The sequence below is a fragment of the Nerophis ophidion genome, linkage group LG20 (genome assembly GCF_033978795.1).
Source record: "Nerophis ophidion isolate RoL-2023_Sa linkage group LG20, RoL_Noph_v1.0, whole genome shotgun sequence".
Classification (NCBI taxonomy): domain Eukaryota; kingdom Metazoa; phylum Chordata; class Actinopteri; order Syngnathiformes; family Syngnathidae; genus Nerophis; species Nerophis ophidion.
This window is the reverse complement of record NC_084630.1, coordinates 18,188,563-18,203,199: the sequence shown is the minus strand read 5'-3', so window position 1 is coordinate 18,203,199 and position 14,637 is coordinate 18,188,563. Positions and strand designations below refer to the sequence as shown.

General features: G+C 44.3%; 1 long non-coding RNA gene across 1 annotated transcript in view; it reads left to right on the top strand.

Moving 5' to 3' along the window:
* The window catches only part of LOC133538591 (uncharacterized), a 113,164-nt gene extending 111,581 nt beyond the window's left edge, over nt 1–1,583 (top strand). The window contains exon 4 of the long non-coding RNA XR_009803047.1: nt 480–1,583. This is a non-coding gene — a long non-coding RNA (uncharacterized LOC133538591). The remainder of the gene's footprint in view (nt 1–479) is intronic.
* Nucleotides 1,584–14,637: the final 13,054 nt, after the last annotated feature.

The window sequence follows — 14,637 nt, the reverse complement described above, 5'->3', positions numbered from 1 at the left end:
CAATCGAGTGGCACCCCCTCACCGGTCGATCGGTAGCTCACAATCGATCTAATGGGCACCCCTGATCTAAACACAGGCCGAACACCTATGGTGCGTTCCTGGACCGCTGAAATTAGTAAGACAACAACGGCGCTCGCCAAGTACTCTCATTACACTAATATAATAAACAGTGGGCTTTTTTTAGGAAGGTTTTTTTGTCATGTTTGTCCTACAGAAACCATATTAAAACAAAAAATATATTTTATCCTCATATTTTTTCATTTTCATACATTTTTGAAAAAGCTCCAGCGAGCCACTAGGGTGGCACTAAAGAGGCTCTAGAGCCATGGGTTGCCAACCCCTGGACTAGGCTCACATCCACCAAGGTACCGTTTGTCTGGAGTCCACTTGCAAGTGCAAAGTTTTGTAGACTCAAGTCATTATTTACCACTGAACCTGTGCTGATCCATGCTAACCCGTCTCTTTAATTATTTTTTTAGGTAAATGCGTCCGATACAGGCTAGGGGCCGTCTTCTCCCAGCATTAGGCCGTCGACCAGAGGCTACACCCCTGTGCCTTCTTCTCTCATCGCCTGGCTGCTGCAGAACGTAACTACGACATTCAATCAATCAATCAATGTTCACTTATATAGCCCAAAATCACTAATGTCTCAAAGGGCTGCACAAACCACAACACAAACCACTACGACATCCTCGGTAGGCCCACATAAGGGCAAGGAAAACTCACACCCAGTGGGACGTCGGTGACAATGATGACTATGAGAACCTTGGAGAGGACGAAAGCAATGGATGTTGAGCGGGTCTAACATGACACTGTGAAAGTTCAATCCATAATGGATCCACACAGTCGCGAGAGTCCAGTCCAAAGTGGATCCAACACAGCAGCGAGAGTCCCGTTCACAGCGGAGCCAGCAGGAAAACATCCCAAGCGGAGGCGGATCAGCAGCACAGAGATGTCCCCAGCCGATACACAGGCAAGCAGTACATGGCCACCGGATTGGACCGGACCCCCTCCACAAGTGAGAGTGGGACATAGGAGGAAAATAAAAGAAACGGCAGATCAACTGGTCTAAAAAGGGAGTCTATTTAAAGGCTACAGTATACAAATGAGTTTTAAGGTGAGACTTAAATGCTTCTACTGAGGTGGCATCTCGCATTGTTACCGGGAGGGCATTCCAGAGTACTGGAGCACGAAATGAAAGCGCTCTACAGCCCGCTGACTTTTTTTGGGCTTTGGGAATCACTAATAAGCCGGAGTCCTTTGAACGCAGATTTCTTGCCGGGACATATGGTACAATAAAATCGGCAAGATAGGATGGAGCTAGACCGTGTAGTATTTTATATGTAAGTAGTAAAACCTTAAAGTCACATCTTAAGTGCACAGGAAGCCAGTGCAGGTGAGCCAGTACAGGCGTAATGTGATCAAACTTTCTTGTTCTTGTCAAAAGTCTAGCAGCCGCATTTTGTACCAACTGTAATCTTTTAATGCTAGACATGGGGAGACCCGAAAATAATACGTTACAGTAGTCGAGGCGAGACGTAACAAACGCATGGATAATGATCTCAGCGTCTTTAGTGGACAGAATGGAGCGAATTTTAGCGATATTACGGAGATGAAAGAAGGCCGTTTTAGTAACGCTTTTAATGTGTGACTCAAAGGAGAGAGTTGGGTCGAAGATAATACCCAGATTCTTTACCGTGTCGCCTTGTTTAATTGTTTGGTTGTCAAATGTTAGAGTTGTATTATTAAATAGAGGTCGGTGTCTAGCAGGACCAATAATCAGCATTTCCGTTTTTTTTGGCGTTGAGTTGCAAAACGTTAGCGGACATCCGTTGTTTAATTTCATTGAGACACGCCTCCAGCTGACTACAATCCGGGGTGTTGGTCAGCTTTAAGGGCATGTAGAGTTGGGTGTCATCAGCATAACAGTGAAAGCTAATACCGTATTTGCGTATGATGTCACCTAGCGGCAGCATGTAGATGCTGAAGAGTGCAGGGCCAAGGACCGAACCCTGGGGAACTCCACATGTTACCTTAACGTAGTCCGAGGTCACATTGTTATGGGAGACACACTGCATCCTGTCAGTAAGATTAGAGTTAAACCAAGACAGGGCTAAGTCTGACATACCAATTCGTGTTTTGATACGTTCTAATAAAATATTATGATCGACGGTATCGAAAGCAGCGCTAAGATCGAGGAGCAGCAACATAGATGACGCATCAGAATCCATCGTTAGCAATAGATCATTAGTCATTTTTGCGAGGGCTGTCTCCGTAGAGTGATTTGCCCTGAAACCGGATTGAAAGATTTCACAAAAATTGTTAGACGCTAAGTGTTCATTTAACTGCTCCGCAACAATTTTTTTTCGAGGATTTTTGAAATAAATGGAAGGTGAGACATCGGTCGGTAGTTTACCATGAGGTCAGGATCGAGGTTAGGTCTTTTAAGGAGAGGATGAATAACCGCTTTTTTGAATGCTAGGGGAACAGTGCCCGAGGAGAGTGATAAGTTTATAATATTTAGCACTGATGGACCTAATAATACAAAGAGCTCCTTGATCAGTTTCCCAGGAAGAGGGTCAAGTAAATATGTTGTTTGTTTTATTCCATTTACACGTTGTACCAAATCCTCTAATGTTATTTCCTCAAAATGAGAGAAACTATTTTGGAGGGCAGTATCCGCCGTATATACAGTCGTATCAGTGTTAATAGAACCCCGTTGTAGCTGGGACGCATTGTCTTTAATCTCCTTTCTAATGACTTCAATTTTCTTGTTAAAGAATTGCATAAAGTCATCAGCTGAGTGGGTGGAGCTACTGGACGGGGTCCCTTGTTGGGTTAGCGATGCTACCGTACTAAACAAAAATTTGGGATCGTTTTTATTACTGTAGATGAGATTTGAGTAATATTTAGCTTTAGCTAAGGTAAGCATGCGTTTATAAGTTATTAAACTATCACTCCATGCTTGATGGTGCACCTCAAGTTTAGTCGTGCGCCATTTGCGTTCCAGCTTTCTACATAATAATTTCTGAGCTCTAGTTTCTTCTGTAAACCACGGGGTACCCTTTTTTGGAACCTTTTTTAACTTTAGCGATGCTATGTTATCAATGGTTTCGCGCAGGGCGTTGTTAAAGTTGTTAGTGAGGTTATCAATAGAGCCCACATACTTTGGGAATGGTGCCATTACCGAGGGCAGTAGGTCAGCAAGAGTTGTCGTTGTGGCCGTATTAATGGTGCGGCTGCTATAGCAGTTATTATTATTATTAGTTTGACGAACATGCGTCTGAACCTCGAATTTTATAAGGTAATGATCGGACAATACTTTAGTATACGAGAGTATCGTAACTTTAGAAACGGTGATACCCCTGACAAGCACTAGGTCTATCGTATTACCGTTGCAATGCGTGGGTTCATTTATTATTTGTGTAAGACCACAGCTATCAATTATAGTCTGGAGCGCTACGCACGGTGGGTCCGATGGGGTATTCATATGGATATTAAAGTCCCCCATTATGATTATATTATCGGCGTGCGTCACTAGATCAGCAACGAACTCTGAGAATTCATTTATAAAGTCCAAATAGGGCCCTGGGGGGCGGTAGATAACAGCCAGGTGTAGAGGCAGCGGTGTGACAGACCTCATAGTAAGCATCTCAAACGATTTATATGTATTATTTATGTTAGGACTAAGGTTAAAGTTTTCGTTGTATATTAGTGCGACCCCCCCACCCCTTTTAAAGGGACGGGCAATGTGCGCGTGTGTAAAGTTAGGAGGACATGCCTCATTTAGCGCAAAAAAGTTGTTTGGTTTAAGCCAGGTTTCGCTGAGACCGATGACGTTAAGATTGTTGTCTCTAATGATATCATTAACTAACAATGTTTTGGGAGACAAAGATCTTATGTTTAAAAAACCTATATTATAGGTAGTGGGCTGTTTTAGGGAATTTTTGATCAAATTATCCGTAGTAGCAATATTAATAATGTTGTGTTTATTATGCCCAGTGCATTTAGTATGATTACGACCATATCTAGGAATTGATACGAAGGGAATTTTCCGATTGTTTGTTTGTTGCTTTGATAAACTGCATGCATCATAGTTAGCCACCTCAGTAGAACACGTGTCCAACTCTGAAACAATCAAAGCAGAAAAAACTTGTTCTAATTTAACTGACTCCTTACCCAGACCAGTAGTCTCGCATCTTCCATTTAAATCCGTCTTCAGGATGGAGGGAAGTGGTGTTCTGTGGGGATTAGCTTTCTGCTTTGTTTTTAGCCCCGCTCGGCATCCGCGTTTCCGATCACACCGCTGGCGTCTGCTCCGTGGACGGTCCCCGCTGCTACTATACTCCGCTGCTTCACAGGCCGCTGGATGTAGCCGCCGAACTATTCCCATGCTAGTTAGCAGGTTTAGCAAGCACGCGTCTATCAGTCCAAAACGGCCCGGTTTGTCCACATCCAGAAGTGTCTGGCGGTCGTACGTGATCACGGAGTGACCACGATGTGAGCCAGCCATAAAGTTTGCAGAATTGTCCGGTATTTATGCCAAATGTTCCATCTTTAGCAAGAGCTCCTCGAAGTCGCAGCCCGTCCGGGCGCCGCCATCTTGGAATTGGCAACAAGTAAGTACTGGCTGTTGTCCTGGCCCTTCAGGAGTGAAGGCACTGGCTAGACGGGGCTGAGCTCCTGTTCATCGTTCACACGGATCACAAGACTGGCTTATCTCCGCGCTGCTCAAAGACTCAACCTATGTCAAGCTAGGCATTATTCATCACACGTTTCAACTTTACCATCACTTTAAACCCTGGCTCTCAGAATACTAAGCCGGATGCGCTGTCCCGCATCTTCTCCCGCCCCACTGATAAGACTCTACCGGAGTCAATCATCCAACATCCTTAAGGGCCTGCAATGGGACATTGCAAACAGGTCATGGACGCCCTCAAGTCTGCTGCGTTCCCATAGGGGTGTCCATCCAGACGCCTCTTTGTCATCCCCGTGCTGCATTCCGGCGTAATTTGTAAGTTCAAAGAGATTTGTGACGGCCTGTCCAGTCGGTCCCGAAACAAAGTGTCCCATCAAGTTCCATCTGGATTTCTCCTTCCTCTATCCATTCCGGCTTGACCCTGGTCACACATCATCCTGAACTTTGTTACCGGACTGCCTTTCCCCAATGTTAACACCACAATCCTGACCATGGTCGACCGGTTCTTTAATATGGCTCATTTTGTTGCACTCCCCAAGTTACCATTGGCTTTGGAGACAGCACAGCTGCTGGTGGAAAAGCTGTTCCGGCTAAATGGCATTCCCAAGGAAGAGATCTCCGATAGAGGCCCTCAGTTTTCTTGTTTAGTCTGGGGGGAATTCTGCAGGTTCTTGGGTGCATCACCATGTCTGTCCTCCGTCTACCACCCCGAGTGTAACGGGGACATTGGAATGCTCCAACCAGGACTTTGAGGCGGCCATCCGATTCACCTGCCATCAGCAGTCCATAACTTGGTCAGCTGACCCTTCCTGGATTGAGTACACGCAGAATTTTCCTCATTAGCTCAGCCACAGGATTGTAGCCTTTCCATGCGGCTTACGGATACCAGCCACCGGCATTCCTCTCCCTCGAGTTAGAGGTCCTGGTCCTATTTGTGTTGGCTCACCTGCGCCGAGCACGCCTGGCATGGCGCAACTCAAGAGCTGCATTGACCTCAGAAATTAACCAACATCAGGCTAAATGACATCGCATTCCTGCACCATGTTACCAAGTTGGTCAAAAAGTATGGCTGTCTTCCCATGACCTGCCTGCTGCTACAGATTTCAGGAAGCTGACTCCCAGATTCATCAGCCAATACCTCATCATAGGGATAATTTACCGTGCCACACTCAATTTTTGCCTCCTGGACTTCCTCAAGTGAAACTCGGTCTTTCATGTCTCTCATATCAAGGCAGTAGCCTCTAGTCCCCTCAGCACTCCGGAGGCGTCGCCCCCTCCTCCTAGGCTGGTCGACACCCCCCCTGCATTCACAGTCAAGGCCATCTTGGTTGTGAAATAAAGGGGCAAGAGTTTCCAGTTCTTGGTCGACTGGGAGGGGTACGGCCCTGAGGAGCGTCCGTCGGTCGTTAGGCTCTTTATCGTTGACCAACGTCTCTTCTCTAAGTTTTATCCCCGTTTTCTAGGAAAGCCAGGTAAGCCGCCAGAAAGCTTCTGTTAGACTCCTGTATGATTGGACCAGCTATTACCTGGTGTGACCACCAGTTAAGTTGTTTTGCTATTTTACCATGGTTTGCTTCCTCCCTAGCCACCATCCCTTCCTAGATTAAAGACTGTAAATTGCACGTTGACCTCCTTTTCTACATCTTGCGTGGCGCACCGTACAGGATCCTAACAAGGCTGCTTTTTGGCGAGGGTTTGTTTGGCGTTGCGGTCTCGTTCGCCTCCCAAAGTAGTTGCATTTCTTGCACTCGGCTGGAGGCTCTGGTTTCATGTGCAGGAATATGTTTGTTGTGCTGCTGCCTTTTTTTAAAGACTTTGCCTCTGCAGTCATTTGTTCCACGCCTGTTGCCGCAAAACCAAAGTACTGACTACATTTTTTATTTTCTTTGGAAGAAACATTTCACTCCAATTAGCATTAGCATTAGCCATGTGATGATGATCCTGCATCTCCGGGTTCCTCGGACCACCAATGTGAGACATGACAGGCGTGGTAGTTTTGAGATTCTGTTTATTTTTCAATAAACCTCAGCTTGCTCTGGTTGCTTTTCAGCAGCTCTCGCCTGTCGTGGCGGTCGCGCATGCTCGTCATCCACCAATGACTCTCTCCCCTCAACACCAACTTCTCCAGCCCTGTCCTTTTCAGCTGATGCCCTTCTACACAGTGACAGGCGATTAGCAAAATGTGCACAGGAGGGCCAGGTGTCGCCGATCTCGGAGCCGGCCCCGGCGCACCCTGCCCCGGCGCACCCTGCCTCTCTGCAGGTCCGCAGGCCACGCCTCCTCACACCATGTTTTGCTATGTGTGCAGCTAAAGAAGTAAAGGGGATGGCACAACCTACAGAAGCTCCTGGGGCAAAAAGTATGCCGGAGCGGGAGGAGAATTTATTTTTATTTGTTCATATTTTCAGCAAAAAAACTTGAATATATTGATAAAAATGGATATCATTCAGGCCTTTGATCAATACAAAGTCAATAGTACACACTATTATCAAATATTGTGTCGTGGCATAGTTTGCGGTAGTGATACCAAGATGCAGGCGGCAACAGGCGAATGAAGATAGACGGTTTCTTTTGTTAGGTTTCCAGGCAGAAAAACACAAATAGATGTACCCCCCCACCCCCCTCAGAGTCCAGGCTCCCAGAGAAAGCTTTAAACTGCCGGCGTCAGCTGCAGCTGCCTAAGCAAAACAAGGAATGGGCAGAGGGAGGCTTGGAGGAGGGTGCTCCAACCAGTGAAGTTACCATAAAACGTTGGCCTGGAACAGGAACAGGTGACGTGAAGCCTCGAGATGACAAAGGCATGGGCACAGGGGCGGGGGGTGGGGAGTGGGGGTTTATGGGTTGCAGGCTTTAGGAAGCGAGGGTGCCGGTGTTGGCGGAACCTGGGCTGTGGGAAGCCGGAGAGCCAGTACCTGGGCTTGAGAGAAGCTGGCTTGGCTGCCTTAGCTAGAGCAGTGTTTTTCAACCACTGTGCGGCGGCACACTACTGTGCCGTGAGATACGATCTGGTGTGCCGTGGGAGATGATCTAATTTCACCGATTTGGGGTAAAAAATGTTTTTTTCGCAAACCATTAATTGTAGTCTGCAAATGTGTTGTTGTTGAGACTCGGTGTTGTCTAGAACAACCGTGTAATAATTTCCCATATCAGTAGGTGGCAGCCGGTAGCTAATTGCTTTGTAGATGTTGGAAACAGCAGGAGCCAGTGTGAAGGTAAAAAAGGTATTTAATGCTTAAACAAAACAATGAACAAAAGGTGAGTGCCCCTAAGAGAAGGCATTGAAGCTTAGGGAAGGCTAAAACTGAACTACAAAGTAAACAAACCAGAATGCTGGACGACAGCAAAGACTTACTGCGGAGCAAAGACGGGTCCACAAAGTACATCCGTACATGACAATCAACAATGACCCCACAAAGAATTATAATCTATCCATTTTATTTACCGGTTATTCCCTTCGGGGTCACGGGGGGCGCTGGAGCCTATCTCAGCTACAATCAGGCGGAAGGTGGCGTACAACCTGGACAAGTCGCCACCTCATCACAGGGTAAAAACAACTGAAATATTATTAATTGCTAAAACAGAGTAGATGCGGGAAATATCACTCAAAGGAAGACATTAAACTGCCGCAGGAAAATGCCCAAAAAATAGGAGCGTAAGATAAGAAGTAAAACACTACACACAGGAAAACCGCAAAAAATACAAAATACATCAGGGTGTGATGTGACAGGTGGTGACAGTACATCGACTTGAGACAAGAGCTATATGGTGATACATGCTTACTTATGCTTTAGAGCAAGGGTCGGGAACCTTTTTGGCTGAGGGAGCCAAAAAGCCAAATATTTTAAAATGTATTTCCGTAAGAGCCATATAACATATTTTTTAACACTGCACACAACTAAACACGTGCATTTTTAAGTAAGACCAACATTTCTAGAGTATAATAGGTGTCTTATTCTTCATAATAACATTGTTATTCTGAAGATAACTGTGGAGGGGGTGTGGCCTGTGGGCCTGCAGCAAACTGGGGTGTGCCATGACCGGCCTCGAAATCAGCGACAGGTGCGTAGATGGCCCACCTGGGCCTTGTTATCTAATCACCATTCACTCTGTTATTAGCAGCAGCCAGGAGGAGAGACGGGGTTGGGTCTGGAGCCAGAGCGCGAGCGAGAACGAAAGAGAAAAATACAATTGCTGGAAAGCAACTGAGAGACTTATTGAAAAATAAAACAATATTGTACCCTGAAACAGGCTCTCATGTCAGTGATTGGTGGTCTGAAGAACCCCGAGGAGGGCAAGCCCCACACTAACCAATAATAAATAAATAACTTCTTACCATTAACACAACTTCTTGAACAGGTGTGGTAGAAAACGTGTTTACGCCCGTGAATTTGAGTGCGCTTGTGGGCCGGCGATGCTGTGTCAGCAGGCTAGCAGCGAAGGCCATGAAGTTTAGCAAAGTGTGCAATTAGATTACCATACTTGTCTTCCTTAGGAGTAGAAGGTGGCTGCACATTGACCTAGCAGCAGGTGAGTGTCCCAATCACCATCCGTACAGTAACAAGGCAGGGGATAAGTGCACAGGAAGTAGAGAAGCTGAGAGGAAGGAGCACTGAAAGTGTGTTGTAACATTATTTGGTATTAAGAAGGGACTTTTATTTTGAAGTTGCTCCTTCCTCTGGTTTCCGGTAGTCTGCTCGTGACAGTCTGACGCTCACTTGTTTACACACGAGACCTATTTACGTGTTTCAGCGCTCAAAGTTTGTTGTTTCTTCCCACGAAGTGCCTTGGAAACATTGTCCGTAAGTCTTGTGTCTGTTTTATGAGTAACATGAAAGCGTTGTGTGTGCGTGTAAATGTAAAAAATAGTACTGTGTGAAGATAGCTAGTTCTCATGTTTTAGCTTGTTGCTACTTAGCATGTAGCTTCTTTGCTCGCTAGCTCACTCCTCTAAAGGAGGGCGCAATGTTTGCGTCTCTCCTCCTGAGTATATAATGTATATTATCCTGTGTTGTTTACGAGCATTCCACATGTAAATCTCATTCATGATTGGCTTTGAGTGTTAGGACTATTTACATACATTTATGAGCACTGTTTACATGCTATTGTTAGGCTGTGTGTGTATGTGTGAAAACATGTTACGCAGCAAAACTGTATGGACATGTTGTTACTTAGTAGTGTTTATTTCACATATATTTTGTGTCTCTTTATACAGTTTTACAAAAAAAGAAACAAAAACAAAACAAATCAATACAAGGAAAAGAGAAAACAAAGAAAGAAATGACCAATTAGACAAGAAGAAAGTGTCAGATTAGGACTTGGTCTTGGTTTGTTTTCCCGAGGTGCAAAGCGAATGGAGTGGAAACGGCGTGAAGGTAAAGACATCTTTATTTTAACACTAATAAACTAAAAACAGGAACAAACAAAAAGCGCTCACAATGGAGGTACAAAACTTGGGCTGTGAAACAAAAGACTGGCACAAAGGCTATAAACTATAAACATGAAACAAAAACACTTGCGCAGTGGCATGAATAACAAAAACTTACGTGTACAAAATGGACAGCATTGCAAGGCATGAAGCAGATAATCGAGGGCGTGAAGGAGGTGATGTTGCCAGACTGACTAACTGGTAACTGTGGCTTAAATAATGAACATGATAAGTGAAAACAGGTGTGAGACAAGACAGGTGAACTGATTGGTTGTCATGGTAAAAAAACAGGGAGTGAAAAAAAAAAAGGAATTTAGAGTCCAAAGGGTCAAAAGCACCTGGTATTCCTAGGTAGTATCCCAACCAAGTACTAACCAGGCCAAACACTGCTTAGCTTTGAGAACAGATGAGATTGGGGATGCTCAGGGTAGTATGGCCATACAAAACTCATGATCAGACATGACAGAAAACTAAATCAGTTGGCACGGTAAGACAAACAAGGACATGCAAAACAGAACTAAAATGTCCAAAAAACTAAACATAGCATGACCAAAACAAAACATGAACCATAGGCGTGACAGAAAGGAAAATCACTAAAGCTTCTTAAAGATAAAAGGCCTGGACTCTTTCTTCCATTTCCTTGGAATCTTCATGTTAACTATCTGTCAACTTGTTTACGTCACAGACACAGACACGTAGGACGGAATAGATAGTAACTAAACTCATGTACATAGGAAAACTAAATTGGAAAGAACTATTGCACATTTGAGTCCCTTTTTCGCCCTCAAAGTCTTCCTGTGTCTAGGGATTTAATCTCAGAATTTGTAAACATGAATAAAAACAACGAAAAAAAATATACTGAGAAAATAAAATATTGTTAAGCTGAGTCTAGTATCGCTCATTTACTGATATCACCCTTAATATCGACACCACCAAATTATGGATCCATCCGCCCACCCCTTAAGTGTCGTGTACTTCTGGCTGTGATGATGCCGACACACTAATGGGCGCTGCTCTAAGACTTTTTTACTTTGTTAATTTCCTCTTTATAACTGCTTACTTTCTGCTTAGCAACCCAATGTACGCCCAAAACCAAATAGGAGACATTTTACCAAGGTATGCTTATAGACTACTGTTTCAAACATTTCAGATTGCCATATAATTTAGTACATGTAGTCCACAATATTCAAACATGAATGAGGAAATGTTTTCATCATGTAATTTGTCTCCATACGTTATCCATTAGCCGCATTCGCACATGCTGGTTCCCGGGACACAGGTCTAAGACATACTTGCCAACCCTTGAGACCTCCGAATTCGGGAGATTGGAGGGGTGAGGTGGGTGGGGTTAAGGGGCTGTTGGCGGGGTTAAGGCCGGGGGGCGGGGTTAAGGGGGGAGGAGTATATTTATAGTTAGAAATCACTGAAAGTCACCAATTTCTTAAATATATATATATATATGTATGTGTGGGACAAAATCACAAGATTATTTCATCTCTACAGAACTGTTTCATGAGGGGTTCCCTCAATCATCAGGAGATTTCTCCTGATCCCCAGATTTATGAGGGAACACCTCATGAAACAGTTCTGTAGAGATGAAACAGTCTTGTGATTTTTTTCCCACGCATACATATATTGCGCTTTACCACGGTATCAAGCACTATTCTCTGGATTCTCTGGATAGTCTAATTAAGACACATATATATATATATGTATGGTGATTTTAAGGTATGCCCCCAATATTGTTGTCAGGAGAAATTCTGGAAAATTGTTGCCCCGGGAGATTTTCAGGAGGGACACTGAATCTCCCAGGAAAATCAGTAGGGTTGGCAAGTATGGTGTATCAGTATTTTGAGAACAAAATAGGCACTGACACTACCTATATCCACATCAGTTTTATTTGTCGAAAATATATTTAGCTCATACAGGCTAACGGGCATATAGTTCCCCCATTAGCCTGTGTGTCGATTTGTCATTGACCGGGCTAGCATGCTAAGCATTCTTTGCACGAAAATACCATCTTTGTTGGACAAGATCAAAGTATGATTTAGATACATGTCCATTTCCATTTATTACAAGTAATAAGAAAAGGTAAATGCCTGACTTACCAATCAAGGAGGAAATTAGCAAGTTATGCGTCAGATGAAAAAATATTCTCCGCCTTCAATTGTCTTCATCTTTCAAAGGCATCCCCGATACATATCCTGGTTCGGTTCCTGGCTTTGTCATGAATAAGTTAAGAATTGTAACGAAGCCTTTTAAATTGACTAAGGTCTGAAATGTTTAGTAACTTTACCAGTGGCAGTAGCTAGACACAGATAACTATGGTGTGTAACTGGTAACCTGGATGTGACACACTCACGGAATTTTGTCATGAATAAGTTAAGAATTGTAATGAAGCCATTTAGATTGACTAAGGTCTGAAATGTTTAGTAACTTTACCAGTGGCAGTAGCTAGACACAGATAACTATGGTGTGTAACTGGTAACCTGGATGTGACATACTCACGGAATTTCTAATTGGTCAAACGGTGGAGGGGTAGGTATCGAAATGAAAACATTAACATGATTTCGAGGTTGTAAATCTAATTGTGAAATGAGCATATCATGGCTGAACTACTGTTGTCAGTTATAGAGGTATTGGAATGATTTATTAATGACTTTTAACATATCAGGTAATGGTGACTCGACATTAAATTATTACATGTGGCACCTTTAAAGAGGTGGTCATAGAAGTAAACAACGTAGGAGTGATATTAACCCACGTTTTTAGCCCAACGCCACCCTTCTAGTCAAAAAGTTTGGACAGCCCTAAAAAGTCAAAGACAGCTGCTCCTAGTGTTTTGGAAGAGTCAATTTAAAAGTCACCCATCATGAAACAGCTACAACAAATGAAGACGCCATCAGAGGGAATACAAGCAATGTGGGGCGAGAGAATATATTTCAGACTTAAAGGAGAACTGCATTTTTCGGGGAATTTTGCCTATCATTCGCAATCATTATAAAACAAATGACAGTGGATGGATCCATCCATCCATCCATCTTCTTCCGCTTATCCGAGGTCGGGTCGCGGGGGCAGCAGCCAAAGCAGAGAAGCCCAGACTTCCCTATCCCCAGCCAATTCGTCCAGCTCCTCCCAGGGGACCACGAGATGTTCCCAGGCCAGCCGGGAGACATAGTCCTTCCTACAAGTCCTGGGTCTTCCCCGTGGCCTCCTGCTGGCCGGACATGCCCTAAACACCTCCCTAGGAAGTCGTTCGAGTGGCATCCTGACCAGATGCCCGAACCACCTCATCTGGCTCCTTTCGATGTGGAGGAGTAGCGGCTTTACTTGTTCTCACGTTATCTCTAAGGGAGAGACCCGCCACCCGGCGGAGAAAACTGAATTCGGCCGCTTGTACCTGTGATCTTGTTCTTTCGGTCATAACCCAAAGCTCATGACCATAGGTGAGGATGGGAACATAGATCGACCGGTAAATTGAGAGCTTTGCTCTGGCTCAGCTCCTTCTTCAAAACAACGGATCGATACAGCGTTCGCCTTACTGAAGACGCCGCACCGATCCGCCTGTCGATCTCACGATCCACTCTTTCCTCACTCGTGAACAAGACTCGGAGGTACTTGAACTCCTCCACTTGGGGCAGTATCTCCTCCCCAACCCAGAGATGGCACTCCACCCTTTCCCAGGCGAGAACCATGGACTTGGACTTGGAGATGCTGATCCTCATCCCAGTCGCTTCACACTCGGCTGCGAACCGATCCAGTGAGCGCTTAAGATCCTGGCCAGATGAAGCCATCAGGACCACGTTATCTGCAAAAAGCAGAGACCTAATCCTGCAGCCACCAAACCAGATCCCCTCAATGCCCTGACTGCGCCTAGAAATTCTGTTCATAAAAGTTATGAACAGAATCGGTGACGAAGGGCAGCCCTGGCAGAGTCCAACCCTCACTGATATTAACAACCCTCACAACCCCCTAAGTATTTATGTTAAATCTGAACCTTAAAGGCAACAGCAATTTTGGGGATTTTCATTATGAAAGAGATGACGATTGATGGATTTTTTAAAATGCATTCTAAATATCAAATACATGTGAGTAAAATTCTGCTTACAGTGGAGCCAATGGTAGATCCAATATATCGCCCATAAAATCCAACAAATAACCATTCAAAAAAGCGACAACAATACTCAATTTATATTTTGTGAATTGAATATTAACCAAGTATTAGTGATATTTTTATTATAAGCGCTAACGCAGACAAACTATTTTTAGCGGCGCCGTAAACACTCGACTGGTAAAGGTGTTTCCTTGCTTCTTTGCTCCTTGGAATTTTATTTTAGATCATAAATCATGTCTCTCACCTGGAAAGCAGATGGCCGAGAATATAATCTGACAAATTGGGACACTTTGATCGCCATATAGTTAAAGTTAAGTTAAAGTTAAGGTACCAATGATTGTCACACACACACAAGGTGTGGTGAAATTTGTCATCTGCATTTGACTTATCCCTTTGATC